This window comes from Lineus longissimus, chromosome 7 (assembly GCF_910592395.1).
Source record: "Lineus longissimus chromosome 7, tnLinLong1.2, whole genome shotgun sequence".
Lineage (NCBI taxonomy): Eukaryota > Metazoa > Nemertea > Pilidiophora > Heteronemertea > Lineidae > Lineus > Lineus longissimus.
This window is the reverse complement of record NC_088314.1, coordinates 8,558,398-8,579,381: the sequence shown is the minus strand read 5'-3', so window position 1 is coordinate 8,579,381 and position 20,984 is coordinate 8,558,398. Positions and strand designations below refer to the sequence as shown.

Below are 20,984 nucleotides of genomic sequence, written 5' to 3'. Positions count from 1 at the left end.
ACTTTATCATTGTACATCTACTTGTGATAGAGCGCACAGAAGGGTACCAACCCTTCAGTAGCATATCGTGTTTGGGCAGATGGCTGATGTGCTGGTATATCCGGTTGGGACCAAATAGATAAATTGGCGTCTGTCTTTACATGCTATAAGTCGTATGATACATTATAAGCTTGCAATATACAGTCGACAGTCGCCTCGTACAGTGTGACTTTTTTTGCAGCATTTGGCGTTGAAAGAAAAGCGGTCCTCCGCAAATAGGTTAGAGACGCAGACAGATTATCTACGACAGACTAAAGGGGGAAGGAATTATTTCTTCGTCATTTTGTCGTTTTCATCTTTTTCTTGTTCAACAGAAGTTTAGGTACAAAGACCGGTGTAAAAGTCGTAAATGTCCATCCTAGAAAATATGTCCTTCCCTTTGATATGGTGACGGATATGGCAAGGTTCTGTCGAGATACATAACCTTCAGTGAATCATAGGTTCGAAGCGCACAATAGAATCCTTTGTCTCGAGCACACTCTATCTAAGCACATTTAAAACTGTTACACCGGTCATAGATTTGAAGAGCATCAGTCGACGTATGATTGCTTTTGGTCCCCCAAATATTGGTAATTAATCACTTCCTCATCTTCTGGCCAAACCATGTCCCTTTCTCGGCCTACCTTCAAAAAAGGTCGAAACTTGTCTCAGATTTTCTAACTGGTAAGTCACCCTTATATATTTTCCACCAAATTGAGTCAAACTGTTTTGTTTCTATCAAAATTGTCATACGAAGGAAAGCCGCCCACAGACTCCCTAGAAAACGATAAAAGATTGGCCTTATTATTTCCCCCACATTGTCAGAAGATCACCGCCATCCCCCATCGGACGCCTTTTTTCATCCATCAATTCTGCAGACGATCTATCCGCCTTGATCCAACCTCGTTTCAAGGGACATTAAGGAGGCATTACTCCAGTGCCTTAGTGTGCGATAGATGATCATATGACGAGATTGCATCTTCGACATCCGTCTCTTGGAATTATGTGATCAGTGTCAGACTGGGGAGCCATTACTGTTGGCTCAGGGGCTTACCGTCTAACTGCCAGAGATGATGTAGAGAGCATGTCAGACATAATCCCAGATACAGCGAGCATTAACCCCTGATGATGAAGCCAGAACTTAACACAACTTAAGGAACGAACGATGGCATCTCCACAAAGCACTTTATAGTTGGCCAAATGTCTTTTAGTGACTGCAAATCAAGCTGTTACCTCTTGGGTTGGTATAAAATGAGAGAAAAGGCTGATTCTCCGTATATCATTCCCAAAACATATCAAGTTAGATTTGTTTTAGAAAATATTTGTTTTAGAAAATGCCTTACTGTCGGTATTGGTTTTCGGTACTGGTTGTCTGGAATCACCGCTAGGTTGTTGCTAACATTTCGCCAAAACATAGACTGTCGCCTCTGTTCTGGCCAACATTTTAGCTCCACCCTCGCGGTATTTGGTAAGATAAACAGTACATGTACTTCCAGTTAGTCCGGTTCTTTAACAGGCCAGAAGAAACACGACAATATGTCAATATATGACAGCATGGAAGGTTGTAGTAGAAATATGTTCTATATCTCTCTACATTAATGCGTGAAAATTAAGAACATACCCTTCGCTGCTGGAAGCCATTTGATTAGTGATGTCTCCATTAGCAGCACAAGTGGCATTAATGCAGACGACATGCCAATCCCGAATAAAAACTGTAAGCATTACGTGCCTAATCGTCAATCCGTATTCTCCAAATTGCCATGTACTTTCAACTATCTAATGACACGGCGAACAGACACGTGCTAGTTTGATGCATCAGCGACAGAAAAATTCAGTGAAAGGATTGATTCGTGATTTTAGTTTGGACTTAGACAAGCAGAGATGCTGACAACCGGTTGACATAACAATGGTACGCCTACTCCTTCTTGACAAAGTTTGTTTTCCTTAGCGTGTTCGCTATTGCTTTTTTTCAAATAGCACTCAGAATAAAGAACCCAACAGTATGGACGGGGTTACTGAAGGAAAAGAAATCCATCTGGGTTCGTATTCCGCATATTTTAGTGTAAGCAGTGTTGAATATTGTTCTAAGTTTTTCGCAAGATTCCCTGCAGTTCACAAAAGCGGCATGCAACCATAAGAACTACTAAGTGCATTGCAGGCTTCTAAGAGTTAGAGTACAAAGAAGCAGGCACTTTCTTGCCAGTTCGCTAATGCTTATTTTTCAAATAGCCCAAAGAATTGGAAACCCTATAGTACGGAGTGTGTCACTGATGGGAAGACGCCAAATCGTGTGATCAACTCAGAATTGCTCGCGGCGGATGTTTGGGAAGTGTTTCATTAATATCTTGCAGACTGCGGTTCCCTGGTAACATGTGTTACGCCTGGTTGGAAATAACGCTTGTCGGCGTTCACAACCAGTGTGAAACAACAAAATGCTGCAGCTAGCTAGAATCAGACAGTTAGAAACACAGCTGTAAATAGAAGAGCTACACTGCAGCTACAATCCAAATGTGGGCAATACACTACTTTAACCACAACGGTACCCCACTAATGTCTTTTTTTATAAATGTTACTGTCAATATTTTCACTCCACTCGGATTTTCCCAAATCCAAAACAGAATTTCGCATTTGAAATCCACAGTTCCGTCTCCTAAAAGTTCCGCGTAGGTCAATATTAGTCGTTGTCATTATAATTTGTATGATAAATGGACATTACCAACAGAAACTCGGGGGTTTCTTCCGAATTCTGCTCTAATTGGTTATGGTAATATGTCCCCGACATATCGAGTTCCTCTCTGTTGGTAATTACATGTATTTCTTCTTTTAACACGACTCGTTGCCTGGGGTTGTCTAATTAACAAGGACAAACGGATAATTATGCCATTAGAAATCTGGAACTAGGATTTAATTGAAAACGACTGCTCAAGGGAATTTCTGAATTTGAGAATATAGATTTTCAATCCGTATTTCGGTAGTGTCTGCGATGAAGTCACGCACGCACACAGTGCAGAATCGTACCCAAAGATGGTCGATAGCCGTAAGATGGGTCGGGAATCATTTGCTAATACGGAGAAGGTAAAAACCGTAAGATGAAACAACCATGGTACGATGATGAATGATGAGTCAAAGTCAACAGCTATGCTAAAACACCTACTCATGTCTTCGAAACCTTTGGCATCCGACACCTCTAAATTACCTCTCTTTGATGTTAAGCATCACATTTCTTTTATTGCAGATCAAATGAACTGCGATTGAGGAATATAGGAGTGGTAACCCCCAAGAACGGGAAAGGGTAGGTCTGATTAGTTATCTTTTAATCACCTGGATCATAACCTTTCTTGAAATTTTAAACTCCTCGCCCGGGCGATTTTTTTACAAAAACCATACTCCCCCCCCCCCCCCCCCCCCCCACTTGTCTTTGACTACAGAGGAGTTCCGGTGGCGGCCTGTCGCAGTTGCTACATTTAATTGAATATCTATGTCCGTGTTAAGTAACATCATGTCAGAGAGTTACAAAATGTTGTCTTAAGCACTACACAACTAAATGTGCTACAGGATTCCAAGCAGACGTATTCTCAAATACAACCTTGCAATCAGCACAACGGAGATGTCCTTTTTTCAGATAACATACTCGGTGGCATATTAATTACTTTTTCTTGACGCAGCCTGTCGATACATGTAGCTCATCAAGTATGTTCTCCAATGGACTCTTGTCAGAACGTAGCTATCATGCAAGAAGCTCATCAGAGGAAGCATCCTATCTGCAGCACGAAAGGCAGCAGGCCAAAACCTCCCTACACTGTACGTTCACTTCTTTAGATTGGTGTTTTTAGTCGTGATTCTTATCTGAGACGTGTCGTATTGCTGTACTTTCATTTCAGTTTACATAGAAAAATACCGTTATCTGTAAAATAAAACGGCAATTCGTATTGCCTCACAGTCTAATGAGACAGATCAAAAGTACGGTTGTCATCTAATGGAGACTGCATTACATGTACTAATAATCTGCTTGTCTGTCTTAACTTTTACCTTTAAAAATTCTGGCATCAGAGTGCATTGCCATGGATGCAGAAAATCCTCTTTCTTCAGCTCAACGTTAATCGGATGGCTTAAGATGACATCCTTTCAGTCATTAAGAAGGTGTTGCCTGTTGATCAAGATGAATAATATCAGAACGAAAGTACCGGTACGTGATAACACGTCAATTTTTCGTAAATCAACTGAAATATTTTTGGGACTGGTTTTCGAAACTACCGTGTCGTCAGGCCTCCAAGAGGCCTTATATTAGGGATAGCCAACCACAATTTTTCTTTGGCTGTGAAAAGATGTAAAAATTACAAATTTTACATGAGAAATGATAGGGGATCAATGGGGTTAAAGAATCGATGAGAAGAGCACGTCATGCTGAATGACGGATACAAACAGGAGCTTCAAACTAAAGTATGTTTTAAGTCTTCTAGATACACCAATCACTTGTCTGCAGAGTGAAAGTATCATCTTTGACAGAACTTCGAATAACCATGACAACTCAAGGCAATTCCACTTGTGGGTGAAGTTTTCAACGTTCACACGGAACCAGTGCGCGTTACCTTAATAATTCTACAGCCTATCAGCCTTGTACATTGTTACAATACACTTCATACGATTCCACATGAATTTCTCCTTTGTTAGGGTGCGGTGCAGTGTAACATAACAATGCATTCTCGCATGCATGCAGTGTTAACCTACTCATACAAAAGGGATATAGCACCACAAACGCATTGTCTGTAAAACATTTGGCAGAATTTTGACATATGTTATACCGTTGAGAGACGATTTGGCCCCCAACCAGACAACTTAGGATCAGCATCTTAACCGTGTAGAGCAATATATGATCACCGGCATTTGTCGAGTATCACAAAAAACACGGTCCTAATAAATGTAGGCTCAAATCATATTTCGCCGAAGCATATCTCTGGACCCATCTCCAGCTTACATATAACTATCACAACCAAACCCATTAACGTGGCTGTCATTGCTGAAAGGGTATTAGCCATTTTCCAACGAGCCCGCGCGTCGATCTTGCGAATGATTCGATAAAGTTAACAGCCTCTCCTAATGTAAAACGCGTTACTCCAGTCACAAAGCGCTACAGATTATTTACGGCTCTCCACTGACTCCTGACTTGGAAATAACGATGATATTTGCGCCATCACGAAATTATGAATAATCTGTTATATTGGACGGTTGGGGGAACCCAATTTGTGTCCAACAGTAACGAGGCCATCCATAATGTATCAGGGCGTACGGGGTCTAGCTGGACGAGACGTGAGAAGTGCTTTCTCGGATGCTTGGGTGGACATCACAACTCCGAGGTCGCCCTTGGTGGATACCTGAATACTTTAGCCAGTTCAGTCACAAGAATGGAGAAAGATGTCCATCTCGTGGTCATTAATCATTATAAGAGTATACTTAGCAATATGTGCATGGTTTCCATCCCAGATTGTTGGCTCTACCCATTCGTATTTTTGTGACGAGACTTGAATATTGCGCTGTCTTAAGTAACAAGGATGGATGATGATCTGGTGGTCGTTTATCAACTGGACATTCGCATGGTTAACTTGCTTGAATAATCTGATAAAACCCACCCGCAATCAATCGAAAGACACGCCTTAAAATCCTTCCACTCACCGGGCCCTCTTTCGGAGTGGGTTCTTGTCAAAAATGTGGTTCAATTACTCCTGGATTTTCTTAGGAAATCTAGGTATGGGTGGCATTAAAGACGTTAAAAGTGGACACGAACTGTTTTAGTTGTAAGCTTCTGATAAGAGACGTTTTCCCATCATATATCACGTCGGAAAATTATTTTATTTTTGCTCTCTTGGTTGCCAGGTAGATGCGACAATGTGTACGTGTTTGTGTACATCTCTTTGTACATCTCAGCCTACCTTTTCTACTCCATTAAAAATCAAGATAGCGCCCAGTTCTCGCATGACAACAGTAAAGCCTTATTCCTCTATCTCCATGGCTATGATTGTGAGAATACTATGATAGCACACACTACACTTGACAGATCTTCCGTTATCACGGTTATGCATTAAGGCCATACTATGATGTTCAATATTGTGCGCCAATCAAGTTTTCTGGCAATAGATAGACGAGTTGTAGTAACCTCGAGGAAAGTTGTGCTAGAATTATCTCGTCCTTGTCCTGAAACCTTTCAGTAGAACGTAGATGAACTGTTCAGTACGCGCAACAACCAGATAAAAAGCGTCAGATACAATGCAAGACTGCTGACAAAACAGTTTTCAATGATGTGTTTTGTCGGCGACAGGCGATGTTACAACTGGATAATTTTCTAAGTGGTCAATTTAAAAGAAGATCTCTCCACAGAAGGCATTAAATGAGAAAGTTTAATCTGTTCGAAAGGTGGAAAATATGGTAGCGTAAGATAAGTGAATGGCTAATATATACGACCAGAGCGAAGGGGAAAGCGGCGTTGTAATCCAAATTATTTCAAATTGCCAACATTGCGGTAAGCCACAAGTTGGATGGGATGGGGCGGATTCTGACATGTAATGGGGTGATTACATGCTGTAAGTAGCATACTGATGACACCCGAGACATGCTAGATTACAATTACATCACATATGGCGCCTGTGGGTGCATTCTTTTACTCTTTATTACTTTGATCAGGCGAATGCTGTGGAGTCTGAAATACATACTGGTATAGTAATTATTTTGGATGAAACAATCGAGGGGACGAATAAAATATGAGCAGACGTGTTTTTTTCACAATCCATGTTAATTTCTGGCGGAATGAACGGTATGGAGGTGAGAAATTAACATTACAGCAACGCTTCTTGAAGTATATAGTACCCTTTTCCTTTTCGTGTTTTTTTTGTTTTTGTATTTTTTGCTTTAAATTCACGAACGTTGTTCTCAGATTGAAAGCAGCTTACATCCGTAATAAGCATGCTAAGAGCCTCATCGCATCATTTAACTATGGCTTAATTGCTGCAATGATTGACGCTAATTGTCTTCAGGCAATTTCATTAATTATTGAGCCTATAAGCGGAGCTCTGCAACTTTTTTTGCTTCTAATGGGAACAGAAACGCATCATTCGTGCCGGCGAAGAAAACATTATTCTTCTCACTGAAAAGTTGTAAAGGATTTTTTATAAGGATGTATCGTGCTGTAGAATATTACAGAATAGACACGGAGACATGCAAAGGGAAATTTCAAAGGGTTCATGTTACTCACTATTAGCTTACATTGTATTGCAATCTACTTGGGGCGGTTTTTAAGTATTGGGAATCGCGTGGGACTCGCGTACGGCAATTCAATTTCTTAGTGTACGAATTAAGTGGTCAAGTCCCTTTTTTATTCAGCTGTTCAACGGGTACGCCGTTCGTAGTTACTGGCGGTCCAGGGATAAAGCAAAATGCAGTTCCATCCTCATTTCCATGCCATATTAGACCCAATTTTGATCGATAATATAGACTTGCTTTCTTGTAAGTATATTAATCATGTAAATCACACCATAGTAATTCTCACAATCTCACTGCAATCATTGCACATCACCAGAAAACATTGTAATATATTGTAACGATTATTCAATTGTTACGATAATTTGCCCCAGCGCGATAGGCCTATGGCCTTTTGCTTGGACAAATATTTTTTATACAAGTACCCACTGTCATGAAACGTCCCAATAAACCCAATATTCAGATGGTCATTTAAATTGAATTCCGATCGCTTCCTGACAATTTCAATCACCCTCAATCGAACTCGATCGGCATGCAGAACATGAGGCAAGACTAATGCAAAGAATCCATCCGAAACTACAACCCCTGATCAAGCTGAGTGCCTTTCCGAGTTTCAATATCGCCTATTAACGATTTCTTCATTCAATTTACCGGCTAAGCATCAGTGTAATCTGAAATTGCAGAATTTGATCCGACGGTGTACTGGATCCGTTAAGGCAAGTAAATAATCCGTGTCATTACCTCGGAAGACGCGAGTTAGCTCCAGGAAATTTGAAGGCTGAAATAGCTCAGCTAGGACATTGAAGTTGTCGCGTCTTGTTGGCTTGGACATTGATCCGCTGGCGCTTTAAGACATATCTCCGGTTCCGATGACAGCCGCGTCACGGTTAGCGGATATTTGATAGCTCTATCAACTTGGCCAACGGACGCTCGCCAGTATGGGTTGGTGTTGCTGAAAACTGGCTAGTAGCATGTATACCACACTCTGCACTCAGCGTTCACACAACTATCAATGGTTCTTACAATTTTCAGTTTAATTTTTGGGACTGTTTCTTTGCCTTGTTGCCATCATCATGCGTCCTGAAAGCACTTCTTCGGCATGTAAATCGTATATGGGATGTCCTCGTGAATACCGGTAGCCTATCCTTTCTGTACTATAAAAAGTAGAACCATACAATTTGGAGGTCCACAAAAGGGTACCAGTATGACTAAGTAGGCCCTGGTCCGGCCTTTATTGTCATCAATATCTGCAAAGCACCGCTTCCCATTCCACCCTGGAACATTGACTAAGAAGACGTTAGAAATATCCGCTGGCGTGGCATACAGATCTTTACCCAATGACTGTGACGACCTGTGCATACAATAACATTTAAATAACACCGTTCATGGAGTATAAATAGCCAATTATAATACATGCAATATATGGCACCCCAAGAGGTCTCTTCAAAATGGCACCCGATACCGATATTGACGAAGACGACCAGGGACCGTATTCACAAAGCCCTCGCAACTTTACGCAGTGCGCAGTTTATTGTTAACTTGCGGTTGCCCTATTGTGTACTGTCTGTCAAACAAAAGGTTAGCGTCCTCGCAAAGTTACGAATGCTTCATGAATAAGCCCCCAGATAGGGCGAGAAGAGCGGGACAAGAACTGAAAACTTCATGCAAAAAACATGCCAAAAGTCATACAATTATCTGAATGTATGATATTAGTAAGCTCACTAATGAAATTAAAACAGAATATGTTTACCACTTTTAGTTATGGAGCACCGCGTCAACAGCTATACATGCATATCTAACTTATATTTATTGCTTCGAATTAAACTGAAAATGAATTGAAATGCAAAGTTGATGCAAAAGTAATGGCACTTTGCTAGACATGCTATCAGCCAAGCATAAAATCTGAAAGAACATAATGTAATGCATTATCGTTAATTTCTACAGAATTTGTTGACATGAATCTCATTAGGTTCTGCTTGTCTAATCTATTGAGTCAAGTGATGTCGTTTATCTCGCGAAGTAAGTTTCGAGTCCGGGAAACTTAAATATTTGGATATGTTGCCGAATTATGGCGTCCGTTCTGATTTTTGGGTAGTTTCTCTGAATCCAAAGTTTATTTCTGATTGAATCTGATTTGAGTTTTGATTCGAAACATGGTGTCTGCATTTGAAAATGACTTTGTCTGATCAATTCCCTGATTTTTTGAGTGGATCACGGCACCAGATAAGCTTCTAACAACGATGCAGATCTTCTTCAAAAAATAGGCCGGGCCTAGTTCTGAAATTTTATAAAAATTCAATGTGTTAAATGAAGAGTGGCTGAAGAAACGTTTGATGTTTTGCATTAACCATCATCTGCGTGCATGGCAGCAGGACACGAATTAAGATTTCGAAAAGTTACCACTTACAGGCACATTACAGGTCATTTGAATATTGAACAGGATCGGAGAACATGCCATGTAGTGTTGCCTTGCCTTGCAATATAACCTGTCAAATCGGGACTTTTTCTAACTTCGGAAACGAGCCCGTAAATAAGATTTCCCGAACTGTTGCATGAAATCCTAATCAAAATATTACAGGATGAAGAGGAGATACTTCCGCTTGAATGATGTAAATGTTCTTCATTTGTCGCTGCGTGGGGTATAATTATTTTCTGATTTAGGAGGACGAGATGTTTCTGGGGTTATTGACGGCTTTTATAATCATTTCTCTAAAAACTACTTGTCGAAAATTCGAGTCAACTGTGGACTCCAGGGACCATAAAAAGATGCAACATTTTGACAAGAATTCATGCATATTCATTTTGCACGATCAGAATTCTGTGCGATGGTATAATTTTTTTAAATTACGGCGTGCATGCGTAGTTGATCACCATGTGTAACATTAAAGAACGCTCGGCGTGATTTTAATTTGCTGTTTCGTCTCTCTCCATGTGTTAAAATCATAAAAACACTCATTAAGAACCAAAAAGAATATTTCGCCTGATACAATCTCAAAGAATTTATTGTTAAGTGTCTCATAAGCCTCCTGAGGCTGCGATGGAATTTTTTGACACATAAATGAAATATTACTGTGTCGATCTGCCGTATGAAACTATGAAACGTGTCAGTTACACATGCATTGCCGGCCTAAAATTGGCCTGTTGTATACTGGCGCCCCTTACTTCGACGCAGTATATACATTATGTCATTCATAATTCAGAAAGATTAACCCGCATACAGATTTTTTTTTATCTCCCCCTCCAACACTCACACAGAGACGCACGCACCACCCACGCACGCACACACCCATCAAAAACACTTAGAAGAAAAATATTTGATTTTAAACTAATTATTTTCAACTTCAAGTCGTAATTCAAAATGACAGTTTGCTCTCAGGATTTCTTTTTAAAAATTCGAAAGTTGCAAATGAATTTTAATCCGATAGTTGTTGCTGGCTTGATCCGATTATTTGTCTCACAATAAAAAGCGTAAGTTTCAGTTTTTTTTCTTTACTCCCGTCTACACGAGGATTACGCACCTTGGATAATAACTTATGCGGCTCATATGTTTTTTTATTCGGAATTATCTGCTGATATTCTCCTGAAAAGTTTTATTTCATTCAAAAGACAATCTAAAATGTACTTGGTCTAAATATGTGTGTGTAATATGTGTCAGCGTGATCAGTTCTGGAAATCATATCATAATATTATCCGTGCTGGCACAAGAAAAAAATTACGACCGCCGCTAGTGGCGCTGACTGTTTATTGGGTATAGTTTTGCTGTGACAGATATGTGACGCAAATTTTGTGGGATTCTGATGCTGTGAGGGTGCCGATACCAGGGTCTTTATTTGAAAGAGTCTGCCAATACCAAGGATGTCAACAAGTTTGGCCTAAGCGCTCTCCGATGCCAGCACAGATCCTCATTGGGCTTGCGACTATTTTGTCACTGACAGATAACTCCAAATCCCACCGCGCGTCATATTTTTCACAACGTAATTAAGCGATATCGAAAATGCCGAGCCAAAAGTATTAGCGGACAATCATGATTTTGAGATCTTATTTGGCCCATACTGTTGGATAAATTGACGCAGTTATATTTCATGAATATTTATCAATGATTTACTTGATCGCGGCACTTTGATGAAATATTCGCAGATCATGATGTTGATGTGCGGCGTATCACAGGATAGTTGGGCTGTGAGCCGTGACACGAGGATATATTGCTTCGGGGATAAAACGATCTGGACAATTATCGCACGCGAAAATGGAGTAAGTATGAGCCACGTTTAAATGCGCTGGGGGAGTGATTTGCGTTGGGAAGTTAATTGACTTACGACTTAAAGGCTTCAGGTCCGCCCGCCACGTGACTGATATATGGACTGACCCGAGGCAGGTTGACCAGCATTACTCTTTTTGCAATAGCATACAAACATTTATCTTACTCTTGGAGTAAGAAACCGTCCGGAAAATTCCAATCGCGGACACTAACAAAAGATCCGCCACACTTACCAGTTCAGCAAATCATTATCATGGGAAGGCAAATGGGAAACAAACGACTTTCCCGGAGATTGAGGGATCGTTGACCAGAATTTATGAGGTATTACCGCAGCATGTTCCCAACCGATAAAATGTTGTCAATCTAGCTTTTCGTCGTTTGTAGAATGGCCAAGCAGCGAATTTGGAGTGGCTCTTGCGCAGCCCGTAATTCGACATCATTCACCAATGCATAGCTGCGGAACGCTCTTTGTCTTTGGAATGCGACGGTTTGCATTTTATCGTTTTTTGAACTTTCAGTCTCCCATTTAACTTCATCATTATCAAATGCAAATTTCAGCTTGATGACAGGTAATGGGATTCTTCTATAAAAATCATCCCAGTTGTTTGATACTGTAAGTGTTAGTGGAAACTGCCGACGGATGTAACATATGAGGATGTCCCCATATTTCAGTGTTTCCATTCAATCGACCTTAAGAGAGACCATGACCTCTCAATAGGAGAAAACAAAGAAAAACGTGTCAATCTATCTTTCAGCGTTCCCAAACAATAAGAAAAGAAAACGTGATACCGGTCATCGGACAGTCCATTATAAATCTGTCACGTAGTCCAGTCGATAAGTTCAGGGCGCATTGCAGACTACGAGTGGAACGCTCTTTGTCACCATTAATTTTGCCAATTGTATTCAGCGTTAGACCGGGCAAAATAGTCAAGTCAGATGCAAAAGTAATCACCAGATAGTTAATAATTCAGGTCTTCTAGGTAATCCAATCCTCCATCTAGTTCCGATAACGTAGAAACATGCGAAGAAATCATTATAAATTTACCATTGCATGATACTTAACTTCCCGATATCTTGTACCGACCTCACAACGGAAACCAATTTCCCATCAAGGTTCGTAGGGTTTTTTCTTCCGAACCTTGTCAAACCTTTTTATACCATGTGAAGCAAATTCGCATACCTTGAATCAATCAAGACGCAAGGATCTCTTTTTCTGCTTTGCAATTTTCTCTGGTCGACCTCGGAAGATTTGGTGATTTCTCTGCAGAGCAATTTTCAAGAAGCTGTTTTTGTCAATCACTCTCATGATGTAGTTGACAAAAGGGATCGTTTTCTTGCAGAATATTCCACGATATTTTGACGAGTTCATGATGAAATATTTTTACCCGCAAATTTGCAATCAATGCTCAATATCGCTGCGTGAAATGACGTGCATGTACAGGTTGATATCATAAGGACGGACAGTGAATAATAATAGGCAAACTATGTACTGGAATGCATGATTAGATCGCTCTAGGAAAGAAAAATGAGTTATCAAACTGACTATTTCTCTCCTCGGATATTTTTAAATAATTTGTGGCAGTTCGGTTTCTTGACCTGACTCAGTTATAATATAAGACTTGCAATGGTAATATCATTAAATGCATTGTACCTATACTGATACTAGTGATATAGATCAACAAAATTGTACCAGGAGTGAGACACTACGCGTTCTATAACATCCCCTTCCACAAATTTGTTACCTCTGGTACATTTATCGCAGGTTCATTACAACTGTCACGTTACAATTCCGTCCCCCGGCGGTCAATCTAGCATTTGCAGTCTCCGGAACACCAGCAATCAGTCGCGCAGAAATGAGAGTATCCCCCTGGTGGCCTCTGAACCATTTCCTAATAAACCCATCGCAAATATAAAAAGGTCGCACTATGGCCCCCAGAGCAAGATAGTCGTAATCTATGTCACTTGCTGAATAATATTTTTTTATTGTGACTGGAGTTTCTTTTACTGAGAAGGTATACGGCATCTGTATTCCTGTCATTCTTTACAAGAATGGTGTAATGCACGGTACAATAGAAACAAGGCCCTCCCATTACCGTGTTGGCGGGGTACAATCGGATAAAATTACTTAATGCGGGCTTTACACCCCTCAAAATGAACTAGTCTTTTGTATGTTGCTTTTGTGTCGTCATTTCCTCTCCAAGTAAGCACGTATATTTTTCTTAGGCGAGCCAGACGATACCTTTAGGCTCCGTGTAATGGATGTCATTCAGCTGCAACAACGCGACATTGTACGAAGAAATCGTTACAAAACTGAACATTGAAACGTATATTCTCTTTGAATCATCTCGTAGCCAACAAAGGTATTCGCCAGCCCAATATTTCGTTACCGATACATCAACCCGTCAAATAACCTTTAATGTGTAGCAATTCGTCGCTTGGCCGCATCTTCCAGCCTGTCAATACCTTATATACTAAAAACCAAACTTCTGGACGGTGATATTTTCTAGTGAGAGTTAAGAGAACTTTATCTTTCTTGGTTTCTGTAAGTGTTTGCTCACACCCTGTACATCTCGATGTCATTCGGAACCAAACATTCTTGTCAAGAATGAATTTGGTTTAATCGGATTTTCAGCGGACTGTTGGGTTCCAGGTACAGGTAGATAAGATGACGACCGAAAACAAAGAAAATAAATCTTGAGTCATTCTGCTCTTTTGATGATATCACAGACAATATACTGAAGAGGTTCCCTTTTACCATAATAAAATGAATGATTTCGATTAAATTTAGTATTTCAGGACAAATGCGCTGAGCTCTTGGTTGCCTGCCCCTGAAACCAAGTTCAAACTTTACATTTCAACCCTGGATCACTGTATCCATTCGAGGAAAATGTTTATCTATTAATTTTCCGCACCGGAGGTGCAGTGGGACAGCGAAATGGAGTGTCTGCTCGCTTTTGGCTGCTCAGCCGGGCATGTATGAGTAAAAACTGGATCCAGTCGGCTAATTGAGTATCGATCCCAGCTAAATACAGCTACCTATCGATAGCCGAGAGCTTGGAAGATATAATGTACAATCAATCAATACATTTCGATCATCAATGTGACCAGAAGATGGAAGAAATCTGTACCAAATTTAGATGTAAATGAAAGCGAATTGTTGGTATATTGGCAACCTTCATAAATTATCTTCTTGATTCGCAATCCCCGCTTTTACTTGTAACGCTTTTACTCATAATCGATATTGTGAAAGTCAACAAAGGATTGACACAAAAAAATGTTGATGCGACAATAATCGATTACATGTATATACTATTCAGTATTGTTTTCAATAAACCTGCATGTATTTGAAAGGGCGATGCCAAAACCCGATAGTTACTTGATGGTTGAAGCCGTTAAAAGTGCGAGGGACCTTCGACATTGCCTTCTGTCACTGGCAACTATCATCAAGTATTCGCCAAGACCAGCTACATGTGAATGTTGCTGCCTCGTACACATTCCAATAATTCTGGTTCTCGTTTCTGTAACTGTGTATAGCGACGGAATAAGTTGTTGTCCCCGTACTTGCGCAGGAGCCGCCTCCTTTAAGCCTTATCGCCAACACTTGGATCCAACGTTGGTCTGGTCGCTCGCCTATTAGATCTGTGCGACGTGGTTGGACCTTCAAGGAGCCGGGGCTGCCACCGGCGTAGGAGCCACAGAGTTACACAAGCAGGTGCACCTAGGCAAGGTCAGAACTACGACAGCCATGTTGAATGACTCTCCTACTTATAATTTGTATCCTGTCGACAGCTAGAACCGCTGACACGATCATAATGTTAACAGTTACGGTGTTGATACCATCTACGTTGATATGATGGGTTGGTAATGTCACCTTCCGGGCCTAACACTAACGGGTGGCTTCGATCAATTCCAGGTCATCCATTTCAGAGTTTGTTCTTGGACAACGGCTTTAATTATCAAGTTTTCATCAAAGCTTCCTTCGATTTTAGCAAAGTAACTGCAATAATTTTGCTTAAATGCTTCTCGTGGCTATCATTTGGCATCCAGAAAACACCATTGGCGTTCAGAATGTCAGCCTCGTTCAAACGAGTTCAGGTTGATCTATCTATTTTAAGGTCGAATCTAGGGAATTGCCGGGTGGGGTCTTTGCTTGAGTGTTCCTCAGTTTGTAATGACAATCCACGATGCCAGACATTCGAGTTTGATACGTCAACGGAGTTGTGTAAACTCAGCAGCACTGATGCAGGTCATCAGATTTACGGCAGAAAAAATGGACGCCAGATATATTCAAGATCTGTTAAGAAGACGGCGAGAAATAGCTTCCCTAAAGAAAAAAAATAGTAACGCATAAAGTAATGAATTGCTGCATGTATAGTGGGTTCCTGCCGGTGTAGAAGTTCGAAATGTCATAAAATGGAATGTCCGGGAACAAGTGATTCTGTCATGCGCTTTTTAAATCTCTGGGATATTGGATACTATTGTGTCGAAGGCTTTTTCCACGGGGACATATTCTACTTCATCACTGGATTTTCATATACGATATATATGTGTCCAGTCCCAGGTTGTATGGGAAGATTCGGGTCCGTGTTGCGTTGTGGTTCGGGTTGACTATCCTTTCCGCAAGTATATAGCCAGTTGAAATGATATTAAGAATTTATATTACCCTACCTTTCAACAAACCCTCCAACATCGCACCTGGCACGAATTATTACAACCCAGGACACATCTCTTTTGATTTGAGGACAAGTATAACCAGTAACACATAGACCCCCCCCCCCCTTGGTTTGTTACCATACGGAACACGTATGCACCTTAACATATACATTGTACATGTATTTAGGTTCACAGGCCGCAAGGCAGTTACATTCGGAGTCGAATTTCTTTCAATGGCCACCTCATAAAATTCAGCCACTTCTTCTACCTCGTCAAAATTGATATTCTCCTTTTCATCGATGTAGCGAATTTGAAGCAGGCCGTTTTCCATTTCTTGAACTTTTCAAAAAGTGACATTGAATATCCATCGATTGTCAGGAGCGTCAAAACTAACCTGATTTACTATAGTGGAGAATATAGGAGCTTTATCATTTTAGATCGCGAGAGTTTTAAGTTTAGGACTAAGATTCTAAGTGACCTGGAACTCAGGCCTAAAGGCTACATTTATATTAGGCTGAGAACAAGATTACCATCTGGACAAACGATCGGCGGAGCGTGGTTCTATGAACAAAGTATGACGATGATTGTCGAAATAAATAGCAAGAGGGGCCATAAGACCTTAACACAATGCAACGTTGTTGAGAATAACGTTTTGAAAAATAGGCGACCGTATCTCAATGTTGTTGCCAAATGTGGTCATGTCATAAGGCCATTTAATCATGACATGAAGTATACGTTTCACGCCGACTTTTTCGTTTTTGTTACCCATAAGATACTGAAAACATCCCATTACTTTATTTTGTCATATTACGATCCGATGTCTAGGCGTTTCCGGCAAAGAAAGCTAGAATTTCAATATGAAGACTACGTCTTCATCACTGATGCGTTCTTGGTGAAAGAATCTTTGATAGTTGTATTGAATGGGGCCAAAATGCTCAACATCAATTTAACTGATAGAGAACAATATTCGACAAAAATTGATTTTGAAGGTTGCCATAACTTTATTGTTCGCATGAACGGTGATATTGTACAGTTCAAACCGATTCAGCTCAAAACGGAGAGGAAATACCGGAGACTGACAGAAATAACCGTTAACATCAAGGTTTGAAAAACCGAAGAGTTAGTTACTCTAATGAAGCACAAGCCAGAATTACGAACAACATAGCTTACAAACTCAAAGAAATACTTTGGTGTGAAATCAATTTATCTTAGGTAGGTAATATGAACAACTTCTGATATACAGCAGGGAATTCCTTGATTCAGGAGAAGTAAACGGGAAAGTTGCCGCGTGGAAAAACCGTTTAAACAGATGCAGAGTCAAGATTACTGGGGACCCCAAGAACATTGGCGTAACGTACGTGTCTTCACAGCCTCCTGCAATTCTGGTATTTTTTTACATTTTGTAGGAAGAGGTTTGTTTGGCAAATTCGGCAACAAAGTAACTCTTAACTACCTACTTACACGTAGGTTGCACAAAGAAAGCATGTTATACTCTTCTGAAATTCTTTGGGTTGCCTAGCTATTCTGAAGATTGTGGTTGATCCGGCAAAGAGTGAGCAAAACGTCCAAGCTTCCACCACAAGAGTTTGATCGGTGAACAACAACACCCGATTAAACATCCCCGTCGGCAGAAGTCTCAAAAAGTTGAAATACTTTTTAAATACACGTAATAACTAAAGCAAGTAATGAGATCAAACAAACTAAAAACCAAGATTATCGATCTCAGCTACCTTTGGTCGAAGTTTACTAAATCTGATTATCATGACTAGACTCCCGTATTACGGGAGTCAGGTAAAGTCAAAAGTATAGGCCAGATCCCTGTGTTTGACACTGTGTGCAATACGTGTACATTACTGTACATACGTTTCGGTAAAAATGTACCTCTAGGGCCAATCAGTCGTCGCTAAATCAACCACAGATTGAGAATTAATGCCACCTTGATCCCAGCAGCTCTATTTGTCTGTGCGAAACTTCTGGTCGTGGATGAATACATGTCACTGCCCTATATACTTGTATTCCTTCTTGTGTTACCTAGTGCATAGCAGATCAACGAAGGGTTGGCCCTCAATGATACTTCACCGTGATTTTACTTCTTGTAGCTTAACTCAACCCGATATTGGCAAGTACTACGAGAATGGTTTTGAATTTGTTATGGTAACCGTCGATGTCAGACAATTGATAATGACTTATCGAGGCTGTCTTCACAAACTCAGCCGCTGATTTACAGTTCGATTGTTCCGTACATAAATATACATGTACATGTATAAGCCTCTCAAAAATACTATTTCAAAAAGGATACTGTCCAGACGCTACTTGCCCGGGTTAAGTGCGTCTGTTTCACATATAGACCTATTACACGTAATGTAGGTTTTGTGTTCAGTCGCTCTTCAACCGGCTAGATAGCGTCTACCCAGTATATTCAATGAAGAAAATATCAATCTGATATACTGGCCTGATTGAATATGTGCCACTTTTCAGTTCCCTGACAGTCTAGTGACTAGGACCATCGGCTAGTGACCAAGAGATCACAGTTTGGAACCCCCAGGCTCACCTAGTCGGCGTGTGACCTGTGGCAGGTCTCCTAGTCCTACTTTCCTCAGTCTCGGACCTGGTTGTTCAAAGAATTTTTTTAAACCAACGCTTGCGCTAAGATTACTTTGGCTTTGAGTTTAATGAACTTAAACGCCATGTTAAGTTAGCACCAGCGATAGTGACAAAACTGATGGTTTTGAACAACAAAGTTCAGATGTACGTATATAAATAGAGCGATTAGACAGGTTGTAGCACTGATAGTTTCAAGACTGGGGTTAATTTATGAGAGGTAAATTAACCTTGTGCAACGTGAAATACTAAGTAGTTTTCTGCTAAACTGTGCATCGATCGTGACAGCTTGCATGATAAAAATGCATTTGCATTATGTATATGTTTTGCTCATATGTCGATTTACAAAAAAAGCAATTACTTATTTCTGGGGAGATTCTGCAAAACTAATCAAAAACGCGAGAAATCTTCGTTTCCACCTAATCAACTACATGTCCGTGATTATAAAGTTGGGGGTGACGGACACTTGCCTAACTACATTTAACACCGTAGGTATGCACTTCTTAACCTCTTAAAATACCAACAACACATATGAGGCATGTTACTGTTAGGGCATCATTCCAATGAACTATTCAGCGAAGACTGCAAGGAAATGCTCTCAAGGTTGGATGAAATTCTTAGGAAAATTGATTACAATTCGCTAAAGAAATGAATGCATTTCTCTTTAAACAGTTCCTCCCAGGATCCATTTAAAGGACAAAACACTTCGATCGAACACAACAACCACAAAAGTCGATTGTTTCCCAGAAGATACTCCACATTACTTCCTTACGAATAATTGTCCGCTCGCGACGCGTACTGTTCCAAGTCTTCTGTTTGCTCATCAAGTATAGTCAATATCATTATCGTTTCGCGAATATTGAGTGAAGTTAAATATAATCTTTCTCAGAAGCGATTGAAGGGAAAGCAGATTGCTTCCCATTTCGTGTCAATTTGTTCGCCGCGAGTTGATGACTTACTGATCGCGGCGAAGTTTGAATAGTGTTCACAGAAGGATGAAATTGTAAGTGTGATTCAAGTTTCATCCGCAAAAAATTAAGTATGCTTCAACATGCAACAGTTAAGGACTCGAGGCGAGACTGGAACGTATCCGTTGTCTGATAGAAATAGCTGTGGCAGTGAAAATGGTGCTGATAATCATATTGTTGGCGTCTTTGGTTGTTGATTCAGAATACTGATTCTGACACTTGCAGATACAACAAGAGGATAGCAACTTAACCACACTCGAAACAGGTTTTATTGCAGTGTTCTTGCCTGAATAAGCCATCCTGAGCTGGGATTCCAACGGTGGCATTTTATGTGAGCATTTAGTATATACAATGTACCTGTAATGTACAGCATGAGCTTCTATCTGTATCACGTCCCGTAAAATCTCATTTGCAAGTGGTATAAAGACCATTATTTAAGTCCATACATACATGTACATGACATACATGGCATACATGTATAACACTGGATCAGCCTCCAGCCGGATAATTGTCTACGGTAGGGACTTACAGTCCATTCTGTCCATCCTGTCCATCCTGTCCATCCTGTGATCAATGTGTAGAGAAAATGGCCGCCGTAAGAAATATCAACATGTACCAAGTCGTTATACGTCCCGTGTTCCGACTATTGACGTCAAAATTGGCTTCAAGTCTGCCCATCACGTGACAGGTATGTGTACAGACCTGAGGCAGGTTGACCACCGTTACCCATTTATTTTAATGTACACGCACGCATCTTCCTGCTCACGCGAAGTGTCTTTACGCAAAAGCTATTTCAGTGCAGATTTTTGAATCCAGATACACACTGCACTTCCCTTCACAAGCAAGATTTCGTTACTCCAAGCCCGATCATTGTTAAGCATACCATCCCTGTATATCTACGCGGGTTGTTCGGCTTGGATTGCCTCCTGTAATTGGGGAGAATATTGCCTATCTAACTAGCGATATCGCCTTCTTGCAGGAGCGGCTCCAGGGCTGAAGGGAAGCGGAGTAAATACACGGATAATGGTCTTGCCCGTTATCTTAGCCCACGGGACGGTGCAGGACATAAATGGCCGGATTAGTAACGATATTGGAATTCTGGAACCTAAATGGTTGCCGACCTGATGTATATTATCAATGAGTGGGCAAGCATTTCCAGGTAGGCTAGAGATGCAATTATCTTATGCTACGAGGTGTTACAAAATGGGAACCTGTTTTGTTCCTTGATGGGATGATAT

General features: G+C 40.6%; 1 protein-coding gene across 2 annotated transcripts in view; it reads left to right on the top strand.

Annotated features, from left to right (window-relative positions):
- Positions 1–20,984, top strand: part of LOC135491753 (probable G-protein coupled receptor 173) — a 48,099-nt gene that overhangs the window by 10,019 nt on the left and 17,096 nt on the right. The window contains exon 2 of one of the 2 annotated variants that reach the window (XM_064777878.1): positions 3,254–3,310. The exons of the other annotated variant lie outside the window; for it this stretch is intronic. The gene's annotated coding sequence lies outside the window, so the exon portion shown is untranslated. The remainder of the gene's footprint in view (positions 1–3,253; positions 3,311–20,984) is intronic. 2 annotated transcript variants of the gene reach the window in all.